The sequence below is a fragment of the Lolium perenne genome, chromosome 3, assembly GCF_019359855.2.
Source record: "Lolium perenne isolate Kyuss_39 chromosome 3, Kyuss_2.0, whole genome shotgun sequence".
In the NCBI taxonomy this organism is placed as follows: Eukaryota; Viridiplantae; Streptophyta; class Magnoliopsida; order Poales; family Poaceae; genus Lolium; species Lolium perenne.
Genome location: NC_067246.2, coordinates 16,295,303 through 16,306,360, shown reverse-complemented (window position 1 = coordinate 16,306,360; position 11,058 = coordinate 16,295,303). Strand labels below are relative to the sequence as shown.

At 47.7% G+C, this 11,058-nt stretch overlaps 1 long non-coding RNA gene across 1 annotated transcript; it reads left to right on the top strand.

Moving 5' to 3' along the window:
* The first annotated feature begins 205 nt into the window (after positions 1 to 205).
* LOC127338133 (uncharacterized) lies at positions 206 to 1,496 on the top strand. Its single transcript, XR_007874207.2, has 2 exons — positions 206 to 1,087; positions 1,181 to 1,496. It is a non-coding gene; the product is annotated as an uncharacterized lncRNA (long non-coding RNA).
* Positions 1,497 to 11,058: the final 9,562 nt, after the last annotated feature.

Here is an 11,058-nt window from a genome sequence, read left to right as displayed (position 1 = left end):
CTTTCCTTCCTGGTGGCCATGTGTGTTTCCGCACATTAGGTGTTTGTGTTTTTGTCAGAACTTCTAAGAAGTAATAGACCAATAGGAGGCAAGGGGATTAGTGTGTGGCTGTGAAGTTGCATACCAGAGTCGAATAGATGAGTGGAGTGGTCCTACTTTTGCACGTACTCCCTCCGACCCAAGGGATAGGGCGTATAAATTTTTGCACGATTATTAACGCTGCGTTTGGCAGGAGAGAAAAAAGTGGTGACCTTCCATCGTTGCCCCTGCATGCATGCGCTAGGAAGTCATTTAGAGCAAGAACAATAGCACAGCCGGCTGCCGGCTCTATACTAGTGCCATGTCATTTAAAGTCATCTTAGAGCCAAAGCCATACAACATGCTAGTTGTAGACGGGCTGTAAGATTGTTCATTTTAAACATTTAAGTACTTGATGCTTGCATGCTATTGGATACAAGGCTGCATGCAACTACTTTTTCTTGAACCATGTGCTATAGCTCGGCTGTAGAAGAAGAGCCGGCTTTGCTCTCTTTCTCCCTTTCTCTCTCTTCCACATTGGATTTTGATGACATGGCAGATGTTATAGACTGCTGAGTGTACCTTATTGTACTTGCTCTTAATTTCGCTGTCGCTCGTTGCGGCCGCCTCCTTGATTCCTGCACAACGCTCGGCCTCTCTTCTCCCTCATTATTCTTCTCTCCCGACGGTAGCGCATTCAATGGACCAGCTGATCCACGGGTTTTTTTTTTGTCCAATCGGAGAGGAAGTAGATGATCATCCATTGGGGAACAACCTTGTGTCACAGATCACTCCGAGATTGAACGGCCTAGATCAATCAAGAAAAGAGGGTTAGATGGAGGCAAACATTGTTTGCAATCAGAATACTCGAGCTCCTATTAGTTCTTCGCGCCATGGACGCCCAACACTTCATCTTCTCCCTCTGGTTTTCCTCTTGTTCTCCCTATGTTCTTCACCATGGCAGGGCTGGATTTGAACGAGCCAATCAATTGGGATGAACTGGATGACTTCGACGGAGAAGCTCGTGAACTTGCTGGCGATTTCTTTTTTCAGGTGGAGAGCGACGAAGGTAAGCAATTTTGATCAAGTTCGTCCTATTTTTGCTGCAGGAGTATTTTCTTTTTGATGTTTCTGTTCTTATGGGATTTTGTTTTTTGAGCAGACGAGGATGGCGATGATGAACACCGAGAACAGATGATGAACTCGTCTGTGGAGGGGAACGGCTGAGGACGACGTAGTCTCGGACTCACTAGTTTCCGAGCAGCCCAGAGGCGGAACGCGGGCTAGTCGGGCAACGCCGAGCTTGCCCGTGGCTCATTCTTCGTGGGCGAGTCGAGCAACGCCGAGCTTGGCCGTGGCTCTTTCTTCGCCGGCGAGTCGAGCAGCGCCGGGCTCTTTCTATTTGATTCTTCTAATATGGATTTGGTCCAAGATCTGATTTGCTTCTGTTTGATACTTCCAATATGGTTTTGATTCCAGTCTGATTTGCTTCCATCTATGGTTCATGTAATTTTTCTTTGAATCCGGTCGGTTCCTTCTCCATTCTTTCTACTGATAAAATTAGAAAATACGCATATCTAGGATGGTTGATTCTATTGCTACATGGAATGGGAGAGGGAAAAATACCATGGACGGAACACATGGAGGAGGAAAAAATTCGAACAACAGTCCATGGAAGGAGGGTCCAAATCTAACTAATTTTGGTGTGTATCCTTAATATCTGAACATAATCCCATTGATTTAGATGTTAATCCTTAAGTTTCTTAATTTCACAACATATTTACATTGACTAATGGATCTGTAGATGTGGAGATATAGCAAAACATGGACGTTGTTCTGTAGGAGACAAAGGACTAATCAATTAAAATTTTCAAAACGTAGGGTGCACTAGTAGAAAACAGGGCTTTCGTGGGAGCCTTTTGTCGCGGGCGCGCCTGCACCCGCGACAAATAGCGTGGCCACGTCGCCCCGAAACTATTCGGAGCAAGGCGGGCCTTTTGTCGCGCCCTTTTGTCGCGGGCCGTATAACAACCCACGACAAAAGGGGTCTTAGCTTTGGCGCCCCTGCCAGCACCCCTTTTGTCGCGGGTCGTAATACGGCCCGCGACAAAAGGGCCATATATACTCACAGCCAGCGCCCCCCCCCCCCCCCCCACCTCCCTACATTTTTTTCCTTGGTGGTGAAAGGTGGAGGTGTATGCTAGCTCATTTTTTCTTCATGTGCACAAGAGGTGTTTGATGAAATGCTTGTGAGGGATGCCACTTGATTTTATTTGATAAGATTTCTCCTCTTTTTGATCCTAAAAGGTTAGCAACTATTTTCTCGTATATACATAGTCCATACAATACTAATTTTAGCAAGGTGATTGCATCTGATACATAATTGTACTTATGATGCAGATGAGTCATCCATGGATATACGGTAACCGATGTGCTCCCACTTTCAGAGAGGGCGTGAATTCTTTCCTGCTTGTGGCCGAGGCCAACAAGTCGAAGCAAGGTTTTATGTGTTGTCCATGTCTGAAATGTAAGAACGAGAAGGATTACTCTTTCTCAAGAGACATTAAGAGCCACCTGCTTCGGTTTGGATTCATGTCCAGCTATAATGTTTGGACCAAGCACGGAGAAGAAGGGGTTATGATGGAAGACGGCGATGAAGAAGAAGATAACGATGACCAGTACCGATCTATGTTCTCTGAATGCGATGATACCGCAATGGAAGACAATGCAGAAGAAGGAGGTGAAGAACAGGCAGCAGATGAGCGTGTTGATGATGATCTTCGTCGGGCCATTTCTGATGCAAGAAGAGACTGTGGCACGGATAAGGAGAGGTTGCAGTTCGACAAGATGTTAGAGGACCACCACAAATTGTTGTACCCAGGTTGTGAAGATGGGCAGAGAAAGCTGGGTAGCATATTGGAATTGCTGAAATGGAAGGCAGAGGTCGGTGTGACTGACTCGGGATTTGAAAAATTGATGATAATATTAAAGAAGCTGTTTCCAAGAAATAACGAATTGCCCGTCAGTACGTATGAAGCAAAGAAGCTTGTCTGCCCTCTAGGATTAGATGTGCAGAAGATACATGCATGCATTAATGACGGTATCCACTACCGCGGTGAGAAGTACGAGAATTTGAATAAATGCCCGATATGCGGTGCATTGCGGTATAAGATCAGAAAAGATGACCCTGGTGATGTTGAGGGCGAGCCACCCAGGAAGAGGGTTCCTGCGAAGGTGATGTGGTATGCTCCCATAATACCACGGTTAAAACGTTTGTTCAGAAACAAAGAGCATGCCAAGTTGTTGCGATGGCACATGGAAGAACGTAAGAAAGACGCGATGTTGAGGCACCCCGCTGATGGTCGGCAGTGGAGAAACATCGGGAGAGAGTTCCCGGATTTTGCAGGTGAGGCAAGGAACTTATGGTTTGGTCTAAGTACAGATGGCATGAATCCTTTTGGGGAGCAGAGCTGCAGTCACAGCACCTGGCCCGTGACTCTATGTATCTACAACCTTCCTCCTTGGTTGTGCATGAAGCGGAAGTTCATTATGATGCCAGTGCTTATCCAAGGCCCAAAGCAACCCGGCAACGACATTGATGTGTACCTAAGGCCATTAGTTGATGAACTTTTGGAGTTGTGGGCCAAACCAGGTGTACGTGTGTGGGATGAGCACACCGAGCAAGAATTTGACCTACGAGCGTTGCTATTCGTAACCATCAATGATTGGCCTGCTCTTAGTAACATTTCAGGACAGACGAACAAAGGATACAATGCATGCACACACTGTTTAGATGAGACTGAAAGTAAATATTTGGGAAAAAGCAGAAAAGTTGTGTACCCGTACAATCGCCGTTTTCTTCCGCGCAAGCATCTCTTAAGGAAAAAAGGCAAGCATTTCGCTGGCGAGGCAGACAACCGTCCGAAGCCTGTCCCCCGTAGTGGTGCTGATATATTTGACATGGTCAAGGATTTAAATGTTATCTTTGGAAAGGGTCCAGGCAGTCGACCTGTTCCGAAAGACGCTGACGGACATGCGCCCATGTGGAAGAAGAAATTTATTTTTTGGGAGCTAGAATATTGGAAAGTCCTGGAAGTCCGCTCTGCAATCGACGTGATGCACCTGACCAAGAATCTTTGTGTGAATATTCTAGGTTTTCTGGGCGTGTATGGGAAGACAAAAGATACAACAGAAGCACGGGAGGACCAGGAACGTCATAAAGGACGAAACGGGAATCATCCAGGGCAGTTTGAAGGGCCTGCCAGCTACGCTCTTACCAAACAAGAGAAGGAGATCTTTTTTGAAGCCCTATTCAGTATCAAGGTTCCGTCTGGTTTCTCGTCGAATATAAAGGGAATAGTAAATATGAAGGAGAAAAAATTCCAGAACCTGAAGTCCCATGACTGCCACGTGCTTATGACACAATTGCTTCCGGTTGCATTGAGGGGACTTCTACCAGAAAATGTTCGACTAGCCATTGTGAAGATATGTGCATTCCTCAACGCAATTTCTCAGAAGGTAATGGATCCAGAAACTTTGTCAGGATTACAGGAAGATGTGGTCGAATGTCTTGTCAGCTTCGAGTTGTTGTTCCCACCATCCTTCTTCAATATTATGACGCACCTCCTCGTTCACCTAGTTGAAGAGATTAGAATTCTCGGTCCTGTATTTCTACACAATATGTTCCCCTTCGAGAGGTTCATGGGAGTATTAAAGAAATATGTTCATAACCGAGCTAGGCCGGAAGGAAGTATCTCAAAGGGCTATGGAACTGAGGAGGTCATTGAGTTTTGTGTTGACTTTCTTCCTGACCTTAAGCCGATTGGTGTTCCTGAATCTCAGTATGAGGGGAGGCTGACTAGAAAAGGCACACTAGGAAGGAAAGCAACGGTGTGCAGGGACAAGATTTCTTTCAATCAAGCACACTACACAGTTCTATACAATTCCAGCTTGGTGGCTCCGTACATCGAGAAACACAAGAATGTTTTACGAGAAATAAACCCAGGCCAGCCCGAGTCCTTGATTACACGTCAACACATGAATACCTTCGGCAATTGGTTGCAAAGACATCTCATTAGTGACCCAACTGTTGTAGAGCAGCTGTACTTGTTGGCCAGGTTACCATCTTCAAACATATGTACATTCCAAGAGTACGAGATAAATGGGAATACATTTTACACGATCGACCAAGATAAAAAGAGCACCAACCAAAACAGTGGTGTCCGCTTCGATGCAAAAGATGAGAATGGGCAAACCACCACATATTATGGATACATAGAGGAGATATGGGAACTTGACTATGGTCCCACTTTTAAGGTCCCTTTGTTTCGGTGCAAATGGGTGAAGCTCAGCGGTGTACAGGTAGACGATAAGTACGGTATGACAACAGTGGATCCCAACAATCTTGCATACATGGACGAGCCATTCGTCCTAGCCAACGAGGTGGCTCAAGTTTTCTACGTGAAGGACATGTCTAGCAAATCGAGAAAAAGAAATCAACAAAAGAATACATCAACCGAGGAGCCAAAGCGCCACATAGTTCTTTCGGGGAAAAGAAACATCGTGGGAGTGGATGACAAGACAGACATGTCAGAAGATTATAATAAGTTTAAAGAAATTCCACCCTTCACGGTGAAAATTGACTCAAGCATCTTGCTAAATGATGAAGATTCTCCATGGCTACGGCGTAGAAGATCACAGCAGTAGATGGCGATGTAATAATGTATTCTTCATATATAGTTCCCAAGACAATCTCTACATTTATGTAATAATGAGAACCCTTTCCCCAACACTGTTAGAGGAGATGGAACTTTAGTCCCGGTTGCACCCACCAACCGTGACTAAAGGTTACCCACACATCCTTATCCTGCCGACAGCTTTAGTCCCGGTTGCATCCACCAGCCGGGACTAAAGGTTGCCCGCCTATTTTCTTCCCGCGCTTCCCACCGCTTCCCGCCTCCGTCTTCCCGACATTTTTTCACTATATATATGTAGGCTTGGTCTCCATTTACATATCACATGTACACTCATATCTGCAAACCTCATCACCCTCTCCCATGGCTTCCATCGTATCTCTAACACCCCGGGAGGCGGAGGCACTTTGCGCCTCGAACTACCCCTGCCCGCCGGGCTACCGCGTCCCGACCGGCTGGTTGCTGAGCGTCGGAGGCGTACCGGTCCCTCCTATCCCTCTAGGTGTGGCACGCGAGATGGCCATCACGAACCACTACTACTTCGAGCTCACGCCAGAGCAGCGGAGGAATCCCCAGTGGCATCCCGACTACAGCCCGACTTGGGACAGCTTCTTCATCAATCGGCGTGAGAGGGCGGTTGCCAGGTACGAGGAGGACGGCCCGCCTCCTTCGAACTTCAACGAGGCCGGCCGTCGGCTGTGGTGGCGCGGCCGGACTCTCCAGAGCGTAATGGCCTACCGTGGCCCCCGCCTGCGCTACCCTCAATCCCAGCCCACGCGTGCTCACCCGTCTAGGTTCGACAACCGCGACCCCGATGCTAGCGATGATGACGTCGGCGACTATGATGACTACAGTGGCGACGTTTATATGGCTAGGCAAGACTATGACTGAATGGCTCCAACATTCGAATCTGGCCATGTATCTTAATTTTCAGTTGAGCTCTGTACTTTAATTCCAGTTCAATCGTAATAAAATTTCGTAACAACCACTTTATTGAACTAAAACAACCGACAACGACTTTATAAACTGAATTTAAACTAAAACAACCGACAACGACTTTATTGAAATTACAATAAAATAGATAAATGACTAGTCTAGTCTCTACTCGTCGTCGGAGGTTGTCTCCATCCAAATGTCATCCCACCGAGGGTCGTTTTCGGCCCAAGTTGCATTCGGGTTCTCGAGCTCGAACTCGGCGACGGCCCGACGGTGGCGCCTGTTGGACCTGCGTTGTGCCCTGAGGTCAGCGAAGAACGCGTCGGTGTTGTCGACGTCGTTGGGGAACTGCGCCCTCCACTGGCGCATCAACTGCTCGTCGTGCTCGGCGATGGCGATCCTGCGCTGCACCTGGCAGTGCCGGCGACGGTCCTCGTCATCGAGGAGGCACGGCGCTGGCGCGAGGAACTCCGCCTCCTCTAGCGATTCAACATCCGGGAAGTTCGTGTCGCGCCATGGCCGCCGAAATCGCCACGCCGGCGCGTCGTAAGCGCGGCCAGCTCGGGCGTGTTGTACGTGCCGAGGGTTAGGTGGATGCCACCAGCGCGTATCTCGGCGTAGAACCTACCGCTCGGACGCACTCGAACGCCACGGAAACCGGACGACCCTCGACGATGTGGCGGCATCCCGGAGATGAATGAGCGGAGGCGGTGGCGACGTGTGGCTGCGCGCGCACGCGGCGCTCTATATAGCGCACGCGGGGCATGACACGTGTAAGCCACGGCTACACACATCGCATGCGGGGCATGGCACGTGTAAGTTACGGCTACACACGTCGCACGCGGGGCATGGCACGTGCAAGCCACGGCTACACACGTCGCACGCCGGCAGCGACGGGGCGACACGTGGCACGGGGAAGCGACACGTTGGATACAAACGGCCGGAGCCGTTGGATGCACTGTGCCACGGATGCCATGGAAACCGGACGACCCGCGACGGCGTGGCGGCATCCCGGAGATGAATGAGCGGAGGCGGCGGCTACACGTCGGTGTCCGAAATACTCCGCATATCATTAGGGTGAAACATACACGACTATGATGTGAGATGCAAATAGGTATATGGATGTCATATTCATGTTCATTGGATTTTTCTGATCAATTTTCATATATAAAACATTTCTATTTGAGTTACCATTTAAAAGTTATTAAAATAATAGTTTTTATTAATATAAAATAGATAAACAGGGTTTATTTAAAATAGAAAAGGAAAAAAGTTTAGAAAAGTGGACTGATCCGCGTCCAACGGCTCCAAGCCGTTGAAAAGGGGGCCTATTGTCGCGGGCCGTGGTACGACCCGCGACAAAAGGGGGTCTCCTATATAACCTCCGCGTCGCGGGCGGAGCCACCACCCGCGACCCCGGAGGCAACCCTAGAAGAGATTTGCGCCGCCAGGGTGCCAAAAAATTTCCGCACCGCCGCCGCCGTCGCCGCCAGCATCTACGCTGCCCCCGCCACCTCTGCCGTCGCCCACTGCCGCGCCGCCGCCCCCGCCATCTCTGCCGCGCCGCCGCCCTCTGCGCGCCACGCCGGAGGCCGCCACCGGCCCTACCGCGCGCGCCCATCTGCGCAGGTAGCCGCCGCCGGCCACCGGCGCCCCCGGCCATCTTTTTTTTTTAAAATTTTTGTAATATTATTAGTTACTTATTTAGTATATGTAGTTAGTTAGTTTAAATTTAGTATATGTAGTTAGTTAGTTTAAATTTTGTATTAGTTTTTTGTAAGTTTTTTGTATTAGTTTAAATTTTGTATTAGTTAGCTAGTTTAAATTTTGTATTAGTTAGCTAGTTAGTTAGTTTAAATTTATGTATATGTAGTTAGTTATTTAGTATATGTAGTTAGTTAGTTTAAATTTAGTATATGTAGTTAGTTAGTTTAAATTTTGTATTAGTTTTTTGTAAGTTTTTTGTATTAGTTTAAATTTTGAATTAGTTAGCTAGTTTAAATTTTGTATTAGTTAGCTAGTTAGTTAGTTTAAATTTATGTATATGTAGTTAGTTATTTAGTATATGTAGCTAGTTAGTTTAAATTTAGTATATGTAGTTACTTAGTTTAAATTTTGTATTAGTTTTTTGTAAGTTTTTTGTATTAGTTTAAATTTTGTATTAGTTAGCTAGTTTAAATTTTGTATTAGTTAGCTAGTTAGTTAGTTTAAATTTATGTATAAGTTAGTTAGTTTTTTAGTTAATTAGTTTTATGTTGTTTATGTATTAAGTTAGTAATTTAGTTAGTATTTAGTTAATCGCCACGCGCTTGGTATTAAGTTAGTAATTTAGTTAGTATTTTTTAGTTAGTTAGTTTAAGTTTTCTGTAAATCTTTCAAAACGCCCCGACCGGACCGACACCGTCCCACGCTCCGTCTCCCTCGCTTCGCCACCCCCGACGCCGCAACTTCCCTCTCCTCTACCTCTCGCTGACACCAGTCGCCGACACCCTCACGCGCCCTCTCCCTCTTGCAAACACCCCTCTTCTCTCCCTCTCGCGAACACCCCCGACGCCGCAACTTCCCTACCTCTCGCAAACAACCGACACCCTCTCCCTCTCGCAAATACCAGTCGCCGACACCCTCTCCCTCTCGCAAATACCAGTCACCGACACCCTCTCCCTCTCGCAACCAACCGACGTCGATACCCTCTTCCTCACGTGAGCATTGTCGAGATCCTCTCCTTGAGCCTACCCCATCCGTGGTTAGGGTTAGGGTTTGGGTAGTGTTTGGTTAGGGTTAGTGTTTGATTAAGTTTAGGGTTTGGTTAGGGTTAGAACATGTACTTATCGATTTAATTTTTTGCAGAAACAATGGATCCATTCGAAATCCATCGAGACTTGGAACAGGAAGACCTATTCGAGGACATAATCCGCGATGGTCCAGAAGCCAACCGAGAAGATCGCAACTCTGGTGATGGAGAAGACCGCGGCTCCGGTGATGGAGAAGCCGACGGCTCCGGTGATGGAGAAGCCGACGGCTTCGGTGATGGAGAAGCCGACGGCTCCGGTCATGGCGAGGTATACGATCACTAGGCATTAATGGAATTCTATATGTACATATAGATATAAATTAATTAATTTTTATTCTCTTAGGCCTCCGAAGATAAGTTGGAGAAACGAGGCCCGGCAAAGAGGTTGAGCCCAAAAGACCACTTCACAATTGAAGCTATATCACCGAAAGGCCAACCGGTGGCACCCGCGGCTGTCAGAGTGACATTTAAAAATCAGTGCGGAGTTCTGGTTAGGGATCGTCTCCCGATCACTATTAGAGAATGGAACAAGACCAAGAATGTGTCCGAAGATCAGGTTGCCGATAGGTACAAAGACACACTTTTTGACGACCTCATGACACATTTCACTTTGCCAGTTTTGAGATCGGAGTCTGAGATGGCCAAGCAGAGGGCGCTAGTGAAGAAATGGGCTCTTAAGAAGATGGGGGAACTTTTCCGGGCGTATAAGAACCGGTTATGGGCAACTTATAAGGCCGAGAAGAAGCCTCCATTATTCGAAAACTATCTAGCGAAGCAGGAGCATAACTGGGAAGAATTTGTGAAGTACAAAGAATCAGAGGAGGCTATGAGACTGTCGAAGAAAAACAAGAAGAATGCAAGCGAAAAGAAATATCACCATCATACGGGGCGAGGGGGCTACGAAGTAGCCATGCCTAAGTGGGATGCACAAGAGGCTGAGATGAAGCGGAATGGGATCACTCCAGAACCCGAGCGAGAAGGATGGGACACTAGGGCTCGAAATTGGTTCCTTGGGCATGGCTGTGAGTATGACATGAAGACAGGGAACCTTGTTGAAAGTGACAGCAAGGTTAAGGTACCCAGGGAAAAATGGATTGAAGTGATGGCTGATATTAAAGCGGGAAAACTGAAGTTTGCTCCCGATAGAGAGAAAGACTTGCTGACGCTTGTCCTCGGTAATCCTGAAAAGGGAGGACGAACAAGAGGCTTCGGCCCTAGTGTTCCGTGGGCGCTTGGGTTTCCGGACGACGCGGAGACTTATAGAAGCCGAGCGAGAGCAAAAAAAAACGCGAGCTGGAGGTGCAGAATGACCGGATGGCCGAGTTCCAACATCAACTTGACCAATAGCAGCGGGAGATTCAGCAGCAGCAGCGGGAGATAAATGAACTAAAAGGACAGCGCCAGCCAGATAATACCGCCGGCATATCTCAGCGGCGAGACAGCAGCGTGGCCGACTCGGAGGCCCCGCCTTTACGGATGATAGATGGCGGTCCTGGCGACCCCGTGGATGGAATCAAGGAGCAAACACCTTGTGATCTCCATGAGGTGTTCAGGAACTTATCTGTTAAGGTGGCGGTCGGCTTTGTCTTACCTGCATTTGGAGCTGAAGGTGAGCCGGCA